Consider the following 18729-nt stretch of genomic DNA (forward strand, 5'->3'; position numbering starts at 1 on the left):
ATATGGACAAAGTATAAGATGGTATAATAATAAAAGGAAATCTTGGGATAAGGAATTGTTAGATATTCAAAGTAAATTAGACTCTTATAAACATAATAATAAAGAAAATATTATGGATAAGAAAGTCATTGAAGAAATAAACAAACTAAATGAGAAATACAAAGAAATTTTAACTCATAAAGTTAAAATAACTCTAGAGAAATACAAGTTTTTGTCTTACTCAATAAGCCCCAAATACTTACATAGACTTAAAAATAAAAAAAAAGGTTGAATAAACAAAACCATATCAAAGAAATCTTTTCTCTAAGGAAAAAGAAGAATGTTTCTAGTCTACCAGAAATACTAGATGAATTTAGAAATCATTTTCACAATATTAACAATAATAACATTAACATGGAACCTAAAGATAAAATAAAGGAGTTTATAACCACAAACATGAATAAAAAGCTTAATAAACAACAGATTAAACTATTGGACAAAAGTATTTCATATACAGAGGTTATTACACAAATAAATAAGCTTAAATCAAACAAAGCACCGGGTAATGATGGTATTATACCAGAGATATATAAAATCCTTTCTAAAAGTACATATTCATTAATATATAAGGTTTTTATTTCGGCCCAAACTGAGTTAATAACCCCCCCCCCATCTTGGCAATATACATTTATTTTGCCAATTTTAAAACCTAATAAAGATCCAACTAGATGTACTTCATATCGGCCCATCTCATTACTTAATGTTGATTATAAAATGTTTATGAGTATTTTTGCTGATAGATTGAAGACAATCATTCCCGGCATTATAGATATAGATCAGGCAGGCTTCATTGTAAATAGAAATACTTTTGATAATATAAGAAGAACTTTAACATTAATTGATTTTGCAAATAGGAAAAAGAAAGATTTAATACTTATTAGTCTTGATATAAGTTCAGCATTTGATTCAGTAAGTTGGGACTATCTGTTTACCTTACTGAAGTGCACAAACTTCTCAGATGCATTTGTAAATCTAATTGAACATTTATACAAAGGAACATTGGCTTATATTAAGGTAGGAACATATGTTTCACAAAAAATACCCATTCTTAAAGGTACAAAACAAGGATGTTCACTTTCTCCACTATTATTCACTTTAGTAATGGAGCCTTGGGCTAATTTGATCAGAAACAGTACTGACATAGAGGGTTTTGAAATAGATGAAAATACAACATCCAAAATTCAACTTTTTGCAGATGATGTTCTAATTACATCAGCAGGATCTAATTCTTCTATGCAGTCTCTATTTGATAAAATGATGAATTGTAAAAGTGTTTCTGGTTTAATATTCAATGAAGAAAAAACTAAAATACTACCTATATATACACGAAAAAATATTCTCATTAGTGATTTTACTAAATATGTACCCAATTCAGGTCAGATAACTTATTTAGGTATAATACTATCTAAAGATATTAAATCTATTATATATAATAATTATAATACCTGTTTTCTTAATATACAAAATCCTTTTAATACCTGGAATAATATGTTTTTACTATGGAGGAGAGACTTACAATTATTAAAATGATAATATTCCCCAAGATTTTATACTTAATACAATCAATAATACTTCCATCTAAAAAAATAATTATCAAGAAACTGAATACACTAATGTTAAATTTCCTATGGGCACCTAATAGACCTAGGATTGCATTAAAGAAACATACTAATAGCTGGTCTCAAGGGGGTATTTCTTTTCCAGATTTTAATTTATATACTATCTCTTCTATTGTAAAAGTTATTACTTTATTAATAGATCAGTCATATGTCGCAAAATAGAAAGATTATTGGGAGCTAATTAGTATGCACTTCATGAAAATCTCCTTAACACATAAAAATATGATTGTAAATAACTCCATGTTATGGTTACTAAAGGAATTTTGTACTTCACCTATTACACCTAAACATATGGTTTGTTACCCATTAAATATTATTATTAGCTATCGTAACTTTATATTCATGCACCCTAAGTATAAGGAATGGAATTTTATTATATTCCCTATAATGTATACTCAGGGTATGCTTTTGTCATCTACTTCTGAAGGAACTCATTTAGCTATAGATAATGATCTAAAGTACTGGTATCAGTTGATATCTGATAATAAAGTTAAAAATCTAGATTTCTTAAAACAAGAATTTGATCTAAGAGAAACTTGCTGGTTAGAGGTTTAGACCTTTAGACAACATCTCATTGATAGAATAGATCTAATGTCTATAATAGTTAAAGAATCTATTCCAATACTGATTGATTACTTGATATTAAATTTACAACATAAAGTTTCTGATAAAGGTAAACTTTCATACATACATAAAATTATCAGACAAGAAACTTTTTACAGTGTAGATACATACTGGAATTATTTCACTTCTATTAATAGGGACCCACCAAATCAACAAGATAAACAATATATATTGGAATCTGCCTATAGAACTACGTCTTCCATTGTCTGGAGACTTTATACATGGAAATTTTTACATAGATCTTTTTATACACCTTTGATGATGAATAAAATAAATAATAAAGATAATCTATGTAAGAGATGTAATGTAGAAATTAATGCTGACTGGGCTCATATGTTTTATGACTGTATAAAATTGAAAGAATACTGGAAGTCAGTTAATGAATTTTTGCAGGCTCTTTTTACAGATAATTTCATTATTTCTAAATCTCTTATATTATTCAACACACCTGTACCTCAAAGTGTTAAAAAGGTTAAGCTTCCCTTTTTATGGTCTATTCTAGCAGTGGCTAGGAAAATAATAACCAGAAATTGGATTTCAGACACACCTCCTTCGTTCAATGAATTTAAAAATGTTATGAATATAGTGTGCCATATGGAAATAAACACAATTAGGTCAAGAACAACTAGAAAAACATCTTATTATATTGTATGGGATCATTTACAAAATTTGTTAAAAAAATCCTAATTTCAATAGCATGGTATTTTAGTTTAATTAAGTGATCTGATTGTAGTGGATGTCTTTGTAAATACTTTAGTTGTTTTGTTGAATGTTATAATCATATCTATTTTTAATTACTTGTATAAAATTGTTATGATATTTCTCTTGTATGTTAAAACAATAAACCTGTTTTGAAAAAAAAAAAAAAAAAAGAACACATCCAAGTGAATGAGAACACTTTGCATACAGATTTAAAGGAATGCATCCCTTAATAAATGGATTAAAACATTGTCACACTACCTACATAAGAACCATAATAATCTTAAAACATGATCAAGATATGAGTAAAAACAGTCACTACTTGCAAATATAATAAGCTCTTCCTTCAAGACTCTCGTGATAGAAACATTGTCATTCATGGACTGGAATACCATCCCTCAAAATATCTGAAATACCAACAACCCATCAAAGTTTAAGCAACTTCTCAAGGTACACTTAACTGACATCTGGCTCTGTTCATGCACAGCCTTAGGTTGATGGTACCATCAGTTCTATTAACCTCATCTCAGTCTCTCACTTCTCTGTAAATCCATATCTTCTGTAATAAGCTACCTCTCTTATTATTTAATGACACCCCCAGCCAAAAATTACCCTTATTTCTCCCATCCAGTTTTCATCCTGTACTCATTGTAGAAATGCCTAGACACCAACATCTATCTTATGTATCCCTGTGTAATTGTTTTCGGTAATTCTGTAGGCATGAATGTTACTTTGCAACTATTGTGTAACTAATATGTTAAAAAAGTGTGCACTTGTTAATTGTATTTTAGAGCTTTTCTCCCTAGGCCTCTGCTGAAAATGGGCTACTCTCCCAGTCAGACCTCCCCAGTAAACAAATTCAAATGGGGGAGCCATGACATTTCTACTCTAGTAATGGAGCTATATCTCCCCTGTGTCCTTTAAGTTCACCTTGTCAATAACAAAAAGAAAAAGAAATTTCTTAAAGGAACCACATTGTCCTGAGTGTCTACTTAAATCATTAGTGGGCTTCTTCATCTTTATATCATAGATATGTTCTCTAATCCTCTCCTTCGGTTTTTCTGTTAGTTTTGCCCACATAAAATGCTTCACTTGCCATACAGCATGCCAGATAAACTACCCCCATGGTGTCGCAACTACCCCTCCTGGGGCCAGCTAATGTCCAATCGAAACCCTTCTCTGATACGGTTTCACTTCATAATTTCAAACTACTGAAATCCCGAATTTTAGTAACCTGAGACTATAAAGTTGAACCATTCACAATACCGAAATCCACAATCCCGAATCACACAATCATGAACATAATACACCATACATCACATAACACACACACACCATTCCACCCACAGCACATAAACCACACAACCCTACACTACATATAAACAGGGTGAGCAAGCCCCCCTTCACCCCCACACACTCCCTACTTATATATACCAATGCCGAGGTCGCACATAACATAAAAAAAAAGCCTCACATCACGCCATCCTCCACTCGCTCACACACAAATACACATTACACATACACAAACACCAACAAATCCAGCACTCACACACACTTACACCTCCCTACCCTTACCCACACACACAATGTACAAAAACACACACAAACACTCACTTACCTGTGATTTCAGGCACCATAACACTACACGCGATGTACTGGAAATGCATAAGCGCAGATTCGAGATATTCAAATTCGCTCTTATGCACTTTTGGCATTCTAGTTTTCGTCTTCATGGTCTCGGGTTACTGAAATTCAGAATTTCAGTAATTCGAGATTATGAAGTGCAACCAACTGATACATATGGATCCATATGTATAAACCTGGGTCTACTTCATTTCACTGAATCCCATTTCACTGAACTTTCACTTCACTGAAAGTTCATTACATCGACAAGCATTTGCCCCCTTCCCCAATGTTGTGCGACCCTGGAGTTGATATATATAGTAGGGGGGGTGTGGGGGGCACATCTGGGGGTGTGGGGGGTGAAGCCCCCCACCTAAAATGCTTGTCGATGTAATGAACTTTCAGTGAAGTGAAAGTTCAGTGAAATGGGATTCAGTGAAATGAAGTAGACCCATAAACCTACATGGTTTGCAATGTCCACAACCAAACATGCGGTTGTTGCCATTGTAAGTACTTTGCCCTTGTTGATTTCCTACCAAAAGGTTCTTTAAATTCTTCTACCTGCTACATAAAATCATAGGTTGGTCTCCCAAAATCATTCTCAATTCTCTGCTGAAGACCAAGTCCCAGTTCCTTTTGATCAAATCCATCTATACACATCACTATTAATACGGATGACAAAAGCCCTACTTATAATGGCTTGAACAGAAATACAATAAATCATACCAGCATTCCCAGTGACCCTGGGTTACGGTGGTTGAATTGCAATTCCATTGGTGTGGCAACCACCCAAAATGGGAGCAAACTTAGGAGACTGTAGTTTCAAAATCTCATCTCTGATGTTATCTGTGAGACCATTTGGGTTTCCTCTGTCAAGAAATAGAGAACACAAAAAACATAATTCGTTCAGAAAGACGTCATCATCAGTGGTCAACCTTGACAAATGCACCACCTGTCCTTTAATGGAGGTGGTGACAACTTGTAAAATACAAATAAGACTTTGAAAATGTCTCCTTACGATAAATAGGGAACTGAATATCTTGTTGACCAAATTCTTAGTCAATGTAATATCCAAAAAAGTTAAGCTGCAGGAGTGAACATAATTGGTAAATTGTAATAAATCAGTTGATTCTTCCTATATTGCCAAAAATGTATTCCACTGATGAACAGTCCCCTTCCATAAAATTAGAATGTCACCAAGGAGGCTATAGTAGGCATGAACCTGGGCATGTCAAGGCTATTGAGAAGAACCTTATGGGATACCATATCAAACACCTTCAATAAGTCACACAATAGAGAGGAAACAATATTTTGAGATTCCATATGAAAGTTAATATGATGTGTGAAATTAAGTAGGGTTATGCTAGTGTTATGGTGTGGCCATGAAGCTGTGATAGGAAGGGGTGAAGATGTTGTTATCTCTTGTGTTTGAAGAGTTGTGACAGTATGCACTTCAAGGATGGTTTGTCATGGAGGAAGAAAGGTTATAGAGTAGTAATTACAGAACTTAGTGCAGTCTCGTCCTTTTTGTAAAGGGATAAATAATGATTCCTTGCAGATAATAGGTACATGGTTTTCTGGGATAGATTTGTTTATGGGGAGTGAGTCAGTGTATGCTAAAGGGTCACCAGCTTTGCTGATATATTCAGAGGGAAGATTATCAGCAGTGAGTGCAGTGGGTTTTAACTTAAGAAGGACGTTTTTGATGGCTGAGATGGGAACAGGGATATTACAGGATAGTTATGAGCTGTTGGTGATTATGTGGACAGTTGTTTATGAGGGAACTGACTGAATGTAGGAAGTCTGAGCTGCATTGTAGTAGGTGAGGTATGGTTGGTGGTAGCAAGGGTTGGTTGGGAGGGGGGACCTGGATTTAACAAATTGGTGATGGAGGACTAGAATTATTTGTGGTTCTTTGTGTGGGTATTCTGTATTGAGAAGTAGTAAGGTGTTTTGTCAGATCTGATGGAGTTTTTTGTTGTAGTTGCAGAGTTCTCTGAAGTTCTGGAGAATGGACTCATATGAAGCCAAGATTTCCAGGCATTTTCTCAGTCACTCATAAGTTGTTTATAGGTTTTATGAGCCAAGAGACAGGGTTAAATTTAACTCTTTGTGTCTGCTTGGAGCTAAAAGATTTAATATACTGAGAAAGGTGTCATTAAACTATCCAACTGTTTCATCCAAAGGGAGAGTTTTTGTAGCTGTCATTTGCAAGTATTCAATTATGACTATATCTTTGTTTAACTGAGCCAAGTTCCAGACTGTGCTTTAGTGATTAACATTTTTTGGGGGGGTGAGTTGGCACTCTTAAGAAAGACTAGGTCGTCGTCACTCATAAAGTTTGGGAGGGTACCAGCAAAGGTAATTTTACTTGAGTCAGACATGACAGCAGATTCTAAAATCAAAGATCTATTGGAATGTTTGTTTGCTGTATCTGGTTAGAGGCAAGATGGGCTGTATGAAGTTGTATACTTTATGATGAAACTGGGATACATACAATACATTCCAGTGGTCCATACGATACATTCCAGGGGTCCATGAGCTCACCTAGATTTCAGGCATATGCAGCGACCTTATAATAATAAAAAAAAAAAAAAAAAAGAAAAGAAAAAAGGAGAAAAAGAGATGTCCCTGAGTGCATCTGAGCTGCTTAATGTCCACATTCACTGCTAAGCAGCTGTGCTTGCCCTGAGTTTTTAGAAATGGAAAGAAGGAACAATTCTGCGTTTGCAGCTGACGCTGAGCAGCTGCTCACTTGCCCTTTATTTTCTGCCTGGCAGTTAGAACTTGGAGGGAAATGTAAACAACTGTTTTGTTCCCTCCAAGTAAGGTCCCAGATTTGTTGCTTGCTGCAGATAGAAAGTCCTGCAGAGCTGATCCAGAAGATCTTGTTGAAAAACCCTGGCCTGAAGGTTTTTTTTTTTTAATTAAGGCTTAAAAATGAAGTGATACAGTTGATAGCATAGCTGTCACCTGTGCAGATTTTTGCAGAATGTCAAGGATTTTTGCCTCATTTGGTCTGTTTCTCATAAAATGGTGTTTTCTGGCAAATCTCTGATAAATTGTTTCATAATGAAGTCAGAAAATAATGGCAGACATATACACTTTAAACTTCATATCCTTCAGAAAACTTGTACTAATGCAAAACTTGTTATATCAACTTTATAAGTTTGAAAGAGGAATATTAAAAATGTGTCCTTAATTTTGGCCCCCTGTTTCTCACCCCATTATGACATGCTTTGTCCAGATTTTTTGTGCTGAAGAGGTTGTGAGGTATAGTGTGTGTTTAAGGGGGAGGGAGGCAGGTGTGTGTGTGTGTGTGTGTGTGTGTGTGTGTGTGTGTGTGTGTGTGTGTGTGTGTGTGTGTAAGAGGGAGGGAGGCATGCAGATAGGTGTGTGTGTGTGTGTGTGTGTGTGTGTGTGTGTGTGTGTGTGTGTGTGTGTGTGTGTATGTGTGTGTTTGAGTGTGTGCATGTGTGTGTGTGGGTGTGTGTGTGTGTGTGTGTGTGTGTGTGTGTGTGTGTGTGTGTGTGTGTGTGTGTGTGTGTGTAAAGAGGGAGGTAGGCAGGAAGGTGTCTTTATGTAAAGAGGGAGGGAGTGTGTGCGTATGTAAGAGGCAGGTAGGGGTGTGTGTAAGAAGTAAAGAGGAGTGTTTAAGAAGTAGGTAACATATCCTTCAGCTGTACAGGTTTTTGCAGAATGTCCATATTTTTTTGCCTCATAATTTTAGTCTGTTTCTCATAAAATTGTGTTTTTCTGGCAAATTCCTGGAAAATCATTTAGGACTGAAGTCAGAAAATAAACATTTGTGCTTTAGAATTCATATTGTTCAGAAAATTCATACTAATGCAAAACAATTTTCTTTTAGAGGTACTTTGTGTGTGTATAAGAGGTAAGAAAGTAGCTGTGTGTGTAAGAGGGAGACAGGTAGGGATGTGTGTGTAAGACATAGCATACCCCTCAACTGTCCAGGTTTCTGCAGAATGCCCAGATTCTTGTCCCATATGTTTGTCTGTTCTGTGCAACTGTTTTGTTTAGCTAGCTAACAAATGGTATCACTACTGTTGCACAGAATTGTAAAACATTGTTAGTAGCATAACAGGTAACATGCTTACATTTTAATGCAGAAGATGGATTGCTGATACTGTGTTGTATTTTCGGGGGGGGGGGGTGCTGAAGTCATGAATATGTCCTTCTTTGGATGAGATGACCAGTAACTATGAATCTGTTTTCAGTTTGCCAATCATGCAATATTACCAGCTTACCATTTTTTTATGTAACATAAGCAGGCAATTTATTCTTTAAGGGCAGCAAGCACTGAAATGGTATGTAGATGAAACACTGAAATATAAAATTGTTAGCAGCAACCTTTTCATTGGTTACAGATCTTTTTAAGTTGGAATTAGTCAGATAACTTTTACTTCTGCAGAGATTGTGCATATTGACTGATATTGGTGGATTGTAATGACAAGTTTGAATGGCCTTTTATGGTCAAGATGTTCAAAATTGGGCAGTTTTATTATTATTGGTTCATATGTTTTGTTTCATTGCTTACAGAAAAAAAATGTGCACAACCATACATTTAAAACACGCTCTACCAAGTGGTGCTGTATTACACAAGGGATATAATTTAATTATTGTATCTTAAAAGTTAATTATACTATCAGGAAGGTGAATCAAATACAATTTGCATGGTCCTAAAAATGTTCTACAGGAACCTATGCTTAGAAAATAGCCCAAAAGGTAAACTTAATCTGCCACTTGCCAGATGCATTTTCTTTAAATGTGGGTTTCAGTGGCGTTTCAATGAATGTGAGTTTCAAAGGCCGAGAAGTTTTAATGCTAAGTCTGTTTTCATTGTGAGACTGTATTGTTTTGTTTAGCTTTACCAAATGTCTGTCAGTGCTATACAATTTAAAATAAAAGTTTTAAATGAAATCCAAATATCTGTAATCATTCTAGAAGTAAAGCAGAAAACAGTATATACACTGAGAATTTTGAACAGCATTTATGGCAATTGGGGGATAGCCAAGTAATGGGACACTGAAATGGCTACATGGAGGGGGGGCTGAATGGGAGAGTTGAGGGGTTGATCCAAATGTAATGTATGTGTACCACCACCTATAGGGGTCCACCAAACTATTTCCTTGATAAAAAGGGTCTTCCAGCTTGCAAAGTTTCAGAAACACTGGGTTAGAACATGACAATGTTCCAGTTAATATTTGCAGCATCAAGGATGTTGGTTTCTTGGTTGATATTTGTTTTGCGTTGTTGCTATTTGGGGAATATAAGCAACAAAGAGACAGCTATTTTTGTGACCATTTTAAGAGGGAAAGGAGTACTTCAGCACTGTTGAATTGTTGAACTGGTAGATTGAGTATGGTGATAGCACCAGTGAGTTATTATATGGAACTGCTATGCCCTAAGCTTTTTATGTGATCTGCCTAGTCACAGGATGTTATAGCCTGGGGGAAGTATTTCATCATTCTAAATGATGGGCTTTTGCCATGTTTTGGTAAAACTAACATATCAGGGCTGTGCAGTGTATCTCATATAAATATAGCTCATGTAATTAATTGCATATGCTTTGGCCTTTCATGTGATGAATGAAAAGCCCAGAGGTTGGGTGTTTAATCTGAGGTGAGGTGGTGGTGGAGTTATTGTGGGGGTGATGAGTTATGGGCCCTGACATTTTGTGGATATTAGCAGAAAGGGGGTTAATATTTGTTTTTATATTTATACTTAAAACCAAAGTTTTAATAGGGGGGTTATGTTGTTTGTAGAATATTTTGTGTATAATAATATAAGAGTGTGGAAACAGTTGAGGAAGATTTTCTTTAAAGTGGATGTCCTTTTTATATGATTTATGCATAAGTGGGGATGTTTGTTTTGTGTAATGAAGAGTGGTATGTGGTAAGGTGAGAAAGAGACAGGAGTTACAGAGACAGGAGGAGACTACTGAGCAGTTTAGTAATTTGTCATAGTGAGCACAGAAGTAGGAGGTCAGAGAGTGGAGGTAGCTTTTTGTGGAGATGCACTGAATGTATTATTAGAGGGGTAGAGTACAGAAGAGTGACTGTTCTTGGATGTCAGAGTGTTCTATGATGTTAGGGCATTCTCAGATGTTAGATTATAATGGAAACAGAGAAGCTAAGGTCTAGAGGAGTTTTTCTTTCTTTTTTTTTTTTTGAGGGTATGAAATGCAGTCATATAACAGAGGAAGTATAATAATAGAATTTCAGAAGGGATTTATATCATATGTGAAAGTGCATGAGTCACACGCCAAGAGCTTTGTGTGGTTCAAGAAATGTAGTGCTTGAGAGAGGGGGTTGGCTAAGTGATAAAACAAAGGGAAGACAGTATTGTAAGGTGGAGTTTCTTTTAAGGTGTGATGGGAAAACTGATAACATTTTGATTTTCTGGTAAATCAGTGAGGAGTACAGCTATTCAATAATGGCAGGCATTAAAGATTTCACACTTCTTATTGTTTAGAAACAGCACATCCATGCAAAGATTTTGTCTGGAAGTCTTGACCAAGGGCATTGAGAGGTATTGCAGTCACAATCCCTCATGTGCTCTCACACACACACACACACACACACACACACACACACACACACACACACACACACACACACACACACACACACACACACACATACTGTATTGATCTCCTACCTAACCCCCTACTTTAACCACACTGTCAGATATATAGTCACATGCACGCACACGTGCACACAGATGTGCGCACACACACACACACACACACACACACACACACACACACACACACACACACACACACACACACAAACACACCTACTGAACCGATCTCCTACCTAACCCCCTACTGTAACCACACTGTCAGATATACAGTCACATGGACACATGTATGCACACATGCACACAGACGCGCGTGCACACACACACACACACACACACACACACACACACACACACACACACACACACACACACACACACACACACACAAACCCGTGCTGTACCGCTCTCCTGTCTAACCCTCTACTGTGACCACATTGTCAGATATACAGTCTCACACACACACACACACACACACACACACACACACACACACACACACACACACACACACACACACACACACACACACACACACACACACACACACACACACACACACACACACACACACACACACACACACACACACACACACACACCTATTCTCTACATCAGAGACTTCTAAGTCTTGTCCACAGATTAGTCTCTGTTTTTTAGGTTGAGTAATTGTTAAGATGAGAGAAGTGCACTCCAGAACAATACTATCTGGATATGTTTTGTACAGGAAACTCTACTGTAACACTTATTATGGGCACCATTTCAGCAGAAGGCTACATCTGAACCCACAATAAATGTACCTGCTTTGCATGAAAGTAGATCACTCCCCCAAAATCAATTTGTTTGCTTTAACCATGCTAACCAGCAGGGGTGGATTAAGTGCATCTTGGGCCCCGGGATGTTTTCAAACCTTGGGTTCCCTGCACACATTTGTAGGATCATGCATAAATGCATGAGTCCTTTTGAGCCTGACCATCCTCACCTGTAAGGTTATGCAAAGGATCATTATGGATTTTGTAAGTAGGTGCATAGGTAATCACCGACTTTTTTCCAAAGTTGTCTGGATTCTTAAAGATCCTACCTACTTAAATCAGTACACACTGTATATTTACACCTCACAAAGGCATTCAACACCATCCCACACCCAGTATCATTGATGACTCTCCCAGCTAAATGTAGATCTCTGTGTAAATCATTGGATAGCACATGTAGATCTCTGTATAAATCATTGGATAGCACATGTAGATCTCTGTGTAAATCATTGGATAGCACATGTAGATCTCTGTGTAAATCATTGGATAGCACATGTAGATCTCTGTGTAAATCATTGGATAGCACATGTAGATCTCTGTGTAAATCATTGGATAGCACATGTAGATCTCTGTGTAAATCATTGGATAGCACACTGGCTTACAAACTACACCCGGGAAATTAGGGTGAGCAGCTCTACCTTCTCCAAAAGACATGTCGCTAGATGTGCATTCCAAGGTTCAGTCCTTGGCCCACTCCTGTTTGTCATTTACTTATCAGATGTCAAAGCAAATGTTAAGTGTTCACAGCTGACCAAGTTTGCAGACAACTGTAAACTTGGTGCCATCACAAACTCTCCAGAGGATGCCAAAATTCTCCAAGAAGACCTTTTCCAAAGAAATAGTTGCTGTCAAAATAATAGACTAAAACTAAATGCTAAGAAATGTATAATAATATCCTCTTGCAAGTATGACTTATGTTGTAATTATCACATCGACTAAACACCCCTGAATGTTGAAACTATAGTCAGAGATCTGGGAATGTATGTCATAAAATTAATTTTCCTTTGATCACCACATATCAATTAGTGTAAGCAAGTACTTTTTCATAGCACGTCTGATATCCAAAGGTGTTGCATCCAGGTCTGAGGAGGTAATCATTTCACTGTCTTCAGCTGTAATCAGGCTCATCAGTGAATATAACTCCCTATTCGGTAGGAAGACAGTTCCATAGAAGACTGGCATACGTTTCACAACTGAAATGACCACAATTCCTTCTCACTATAAAATCAAGGGCTTAAACTTAAAACAAATATGCGGATCATCTCAAAGTCTTCTCCCTTTTCTCGGTGTGATACAGGCTACTATGAGGCAAGCTCTGCTTCTCCTGCAGAGCTTCAATAGACCATGTCCTGTCAAAACAATTAGACGATTGTAAACCAAGTTGTAGCATGAACACCCAGCCATAAATGTCAATCTCTTTTGGAACATAAATTCAACATGTTGGAGGGATGAGTATGTATCACAATAAATACATCTTCTATGGAACTGTCTTCCTACATCTCAGCTGTACAGATTTTCGCAGAATGTCCAGATTTTTGCCTCAAAATTTCAGTCTGTTCCTCATAAAATTTGTGGTTTTCTGGCATGACCTAAGGAATGACATTGGTAAATAATGACATACATTTGAGTTTCAGACTTCATAGCCTTTAGAAAATACATTTTAACACAAATCCCATTATTCTACATATGTTCTAAGTTTATAAGAGCAATATTTAATATCTGTCTCTATTTTTGAGCCTTTGTCCCCCTATTATGTAAGGTTTTATCCAAATTTCTTGAGCTAAGAGGTTGAGAGGTATGGTCTTCCACTCTGCATAAAGCAAAGTACTTCTCTTAGTCTATTCAAATATAATTCAGATGAATGGATGGATAGGAAACCCCAAATTCACCCCTGGTTTAACACTCACATCCCTCACGTATACAAGTAAATGCCCCAACATACCCACGATGTGCCACCTATGGATTATTCTTAAGAAAAATATAAGGGCTAAAGATTACCATAGAAATGTAAGACTGGGCTTCTTAAGATCCTCACAGATCCTTACAGATCAATAATGTAGTAAATCCTTATGCACCTATGAACATATGGATTCACCTTCCTGAGTGTTTACATCAATACATCAACATTTGTTAGGATGTGTTTTAAATGTGTAGTTTTTAATATTTTCCAGTAAGCAGTGACAATGTATTATCAATAATGACAAAAGCAGCCATTTCAGAACATTTCATTCATATAAGGACACTCAAACCTGTGTTATTATAATCCACAAATGTCTGTACTTATCTACAAACGCACAGTCCGCTGCCTTTGAAAAATAAATAGCCTATGTAGAATTAAGAATCTGGTGTGCTAATGATATCGCCATAACATTTCCAAGGGCGGCTCATGGTACTGACCATACCTCTCAACTGTCCCTCATTTTCAGGAGTGTCCTTGAATTTCACTCAAATTTTGGCTCTGTTCCTCATAATGGTTACTAAAACTGATGACTTTTGGAGAAAAAGGGATGAATTGTACTTCATAAGTAATGATAATAACTGGAGTTCTTTTACTTCAGAAAATGTATATTAATTTATACTCTGTCAGTGTCTCAGGTTAATAATAGTAATACTTTAAAAGTGCCCCAGTTGTCCTTGACTATTTCTGGAGTTGTCCCTGATTCTGATGAGATTTGTCCTTGACTGGTTGAGAGCTATGGTACTGACTGCTGTGCACAACCCCCCTGTTAAAAAAGAGAGAGAGAGATTGAGAGAAAACATAAATCAAAAGCAGAAAAATAAACTAATTGAAACCCAACTCTGACTTTCTTCCTCAGACTTATATCTATGTGCAGATTTCTGAGAAACTATGAGAAAAAAAAAACAACAGAAACAATCAGCATGCTTCTTTTGCTGGTCTGTTTTTAAAACAGTCTTTCTGGGACTTACCAATCACCACAGCTGTTAAGGATGTCGGAAACTTCACTCAACAACTGCTTCACTTGGTGAAGCAGCGAGGAGGTAGCTGGGCTAGATCATGGGAATTTTTTTTTCAGCAAGAACAGCATGAAGGAAGTTAACTACTTATTTATTTAATTGGCATGTGTGTGTGTGTGTGTGTGTGTGTGTGTGTGTGTGTGTGTGTGTGTGTGTTTTTAAAGGATTCGGCAGCTGGGGAGGTATTAAAGGATTGTGGGGCTGGTGGAGATTAGGAGAGAGAACAGTGAGGAATGGGGTGATGGCTGTGTGAATGGATCAGGGAGTTGATGGGTGAGTGAGGGCCACATGGTTGTGAGTGAGGATAGCACGACTGTGGGAGTTGAGATTGAACAGTGCATGCTTCTAGCAGGGAATATGGCTGTTTGACCCTGTCTTATCTCTGGTTGACGAGATTGTGGTTGGTTTTCTTGCTTGCTTCCCTGCCATTCCCTGGTGGTCACGTGGCATGTGGCTTGTCTGATGGGGGTGGATCAGTTCTGTGAGGTCTCAGGTCCACATCTCCTTGCTGTTGGGGGGATCCTTGGTTGGTCGCCTGTGAGCTGTGTGGGTCCGGTTGCAGTTGCTGGTGTTTGGTGGCTTTTCTAGACAGTTTCACAGCCTAACGAATTGCCGACCGGGTGGCAGAGGTTTTCACGCATGCGCATTGAGGTGCAGAGCCATTAGAGTGGTATGATAGGGGGGCATAGCTGTTCCATTAGAGAGTGAGCTCTAGTGGGAAAGAACAGCTCAGTTGGTGCTGTGTACTGTAGAGGTTCCTTAAAAAAAAAAAAAGAAAAAGGGATTTGTTAAGGTTGATTCAGGACCTCATTTATAAAAAAAGAAAATAATGAAACACAACATTGGCCAGATCGGGTGATTGTTAGCTCCCCTATCATGTAAATAAAAAAAAAAAAAAAAACAACACAAGAGGGAGTACCTGAAAGAAGGGAACATAACGGAATAAGGCAGACGTTCACAGTGCCTTCGGGGTTTGGGGGGTGGTGGGAGGGCTCCATGGGCAGGAATGAACTGCTCTAGAATATATATAAAAAAATGTAAATATAGTACATAGAGATGTCTTTAGTCCACACTGATCCGGGATGTTTTGCTTTGGCCTGCAACTTGTTGGTTTGCTGGTAGGTTGCTCTGACTGCAGTGCACAAGGTTTGATACCTTGCTAACACGCTAGTTATAGGCTGCAGTGTTAAATGGAGGGGCTTGGATGCAGGGAGCATGTGGTTATGGCCCTAAGCTACTCAGCTGGGTGAGGCATACATTTCTGGTGTTACTGAGTGGTTAAGCAGAGGAGATTGGTGTATATGGTTCATTGGTCGGATGGATTGGGGGCAACAGGGAGGATGTCAAAGGGGTGAGCTTATGGCTGTAACTGCTGGTTATTGATATGTGTGTTTATTTTTTCTCCAGATGGCTGACTTGAATGGACTGTGGCAGCATTGGGAGGCCATAGTGGCTCAGGCAGAAGAACTTTTTCAAGAGGTGTCGACGGTGGAGGTAGTTGCAGAGCAGGTGCAGGAACCCGGTCAGAAAAGGCGGCATTCCACAACAAGAGCTATGGCTACAGCTTGGGGGAAGAGGCCACGAACATCGCAGGAGGTAGTTGCAGCTGGCCCATCAATTCCAGGTGGGACTCCAGACAGAGGCTCAGGTAATGATCTTGCATCAACAGTTTTGGAAGGTGAGGTAGACAATGAGGATGTGGAGATAAATGGGGAAGACGGGGAGCCTAGGGGGAGGGATTTTGGTAGAGAATGGAATACAGTGGGGTATGCAGCGGTGGAGGTTGCAGGGATTTCTGGGGCGAGTGGGGGTGAAGCAATTGGGGGGGTAGTGCAGGGTCAGTGTATATCATGGGATTGGGTTCTGAGCTAGTTTTCGAATTTGGCCTCCACCCAGGTGATTATTTAACGACAAAGGCCTTGGCTCAGATGTTAGGGGCACACACACACACACATAATCCATCCTGAAACCCTCCATTGCAGCACACACATTCCAAGGCCTCCCTGCCACTGAAGTACCTACAAGGTTGTCTGGACATGGGGATAGCTTCACCAGCATAGCACACACACCCCAAGGCCTACCAGCCACTGAAGTACCTACAAGGTCGTCTGGACATGGGATAGCTTCACCAGCACACAAACACACACCTAAATGTGACACCTCTTCCTCTGCTCCCAAATATATAATCTAAGTCCCTCCCTAACCTACCTCACTTCCCCTTAACTTCTCAAACCACTTAAGCCCTTATTGTCCAAAGTCCCAGTCTCTACTACCTGACTTAACCACACCAACCCCCTCCCTCCTAAAATACACCCCCATTCAACAAATACGGTCCTGGATTAATCGGTTTGTCCTAAACCTCATTTCTTCTTTGTAATTTACTCCGACCCTTTCTTAAAGATCCCACTTCCTGTTGCTTTATTTCTGTTACAATATTCACTACTTCAAGTATAGTTGCTTTAGATTTTTTTCCCATTTTGTAGTAATTGCTTTTTTTGGCAACCACCAGAATTAAACTTAACAAGACCTTATTATATCTAGGCAATGCACATATCCTCCCATTGTTTCTTTGTGAATTGCATATCTAATCTCTCAAACAATATTTTCTGACCTCTTTTGATTGATTCCTATAGTTATTGTGCAATATTTTATATGCCTTACTAATAATTACCCCTTGATTTCTCCATAATTCATACTGTCAGAATAAGGTGTTCAACCCATTTCAAGCAAATACTTCAAAATCTTTGCTCAAAGATTTCTGTATAATTCTTAAGCTAGGATATTGACAGGGATTTTTGGCTGCAATGAGTTGAACACTATATAATGACAGTGCAGACTTCAGAAGTCAAATTCCTGTGTGACAGTTAGTTATATATTTATTCATTAATTTGATCACAGACATCTGAGGTTTGCAGTCACAGTCACATAGATGGCTGTAATTGATGGTGTGTGTGTATGTGTGTGTGTGTGTGTGTGTGTGTGTGTGTGTGTGTGTGTGTGTGTGTGTGTGTGTGTAGATGCTCTTAACTGTCCCTGATTTTGCAGAATGTCTGATTTTTTCCTCATATTTTGGATTTTGGTCTCTTCCTCATAAAACCTTTTTTTTTCTGGCACAAAAATACAGGTTTTAGATACTTAGGGCCAGATTCACGAAGGCTTGCATGGAGTCTAAGAGTAGAGTAAGACTCCATGCAGCCAACATGTCTTCCGAGCGATCCAGGAACAGCTGGCAGGGGCGTGTAAGAGAGGTCCTAAAACTCCTTTTATACGGACAGGGCTAGGATATGCAAATTACCTCATTTGCTGCTGAAGGCATGCGAATGAGGTAAAATTGCGATTCAGGAAACCCTAACCTGTCCGAGTAAGAGTAGTGTTATTTGCAGAAATGTACTCTGATGACAACTGAGTACGTTTCTGCAAATAGCAAAATGGAGCCGTGACAGCTTGAAAAAAGGATGCATCCAGTCGAGGAAGCATGCCAATGGCCAAAAATACGGCCATTGGCAATGTCCACAGATGCAAAAATAAAATAAAATAAAATAAATTTTTTTCCCGATCGCCGATGTTTAAGCATAGCGCAGCGCTGCACAAACACGGTGCGCTGTAAAAACCAGAAAACCAATAATTAAAATGCAGAAATGTGGATTTTACAGTAATCCCTAATATACAATGCAAGGGAATGGCAGTCCAAAGACAACATGGCTACCGAGTAGAGGTTGCTAAGGGGGGAAGCT

This window comes from Protopterus annectens, chromosome 13.part0 (genome assembly GCF_019279795.1).
Source record: "Protopterus annectens isolate FY-2018-M chromosome 13.part0, PAN1.0, whole genome shotgun sequence".
NCBI classification, from domain to species: Eukaryota; Metazoa; Chordata; order Ceratodontiformes; family Protopteridae; genus Protopterus; species Protopterus annectens.